This window comes from Buceros rhinoceros, unplaced genomic scaffold (genome assembly GCF_000710305.1).
Source record: "Buceros rhinoceros silvestris isolate BGI_N320 unplaced genomic scaffold, ASM71030v1 scaffold41276, whole genome shotgun sequence".
Classification (NCBI taxonomy): Eukaryota; Metazoa; Chordata; class Aves; order Bucerotiformes; family Bucerotidae; genus Buceros; species Buceros rhinoceros.
In genome coordinates this window covers 6163-6520 of record NW_010420084.1, presented here as the reverse complement: position 1 = coordinate 6520, position 358 = coordinate 6163, and the positions used below count along the sequence as shown (strand labels likewise).

General features: G+C 54.7%; 1 protein-coding gene across 1 annotated transcript in view; it reads left to right on the top strand.

Moving 5' to 3' along the window:
* The window catches only part of GLCE (glucuronic acid epimerase), an 8044-nt gene that overhangs the window by 6040 nt on the left and 1646 nt on the right, over positions 1 to 358 (top strand). The gene's annotated exons all lie outside the window — the stretch shown is intronic.

The window sequence follows — 358 nt, the reverse complement described above, 5'->3', positions numbered from 1 at the left end:
CAGCCAGACCCCCATGCTGGTGGCCCGTTCCCTGCCCGGGTTCCACTGGTGTCTCCTGCATCAATCAGGTCCCTGAAGCAACTGATAAGGGCATCGATTGAGCCCCTGGTGCTTCTGCTTCTCAGCTGAGTGCTGCGGTCTGTTAATATCAGATACAAACGAGTTCTCCACAGTAAATCCTTCAGTCACGGATTTACTTCTCTGCTTAATTAAATAATCATCGAGTCATAGACTGGTTTGGGTTGAAGGGACCTTCTGAGCTCACCCAGTGCAAACCCCTGCAGGGAGCAGGGACATCTGCAGCCAGAGCAGGGGGCTCAGAGCCCCAAGGGCCAACCTGACCTGCCATGGGGACAGG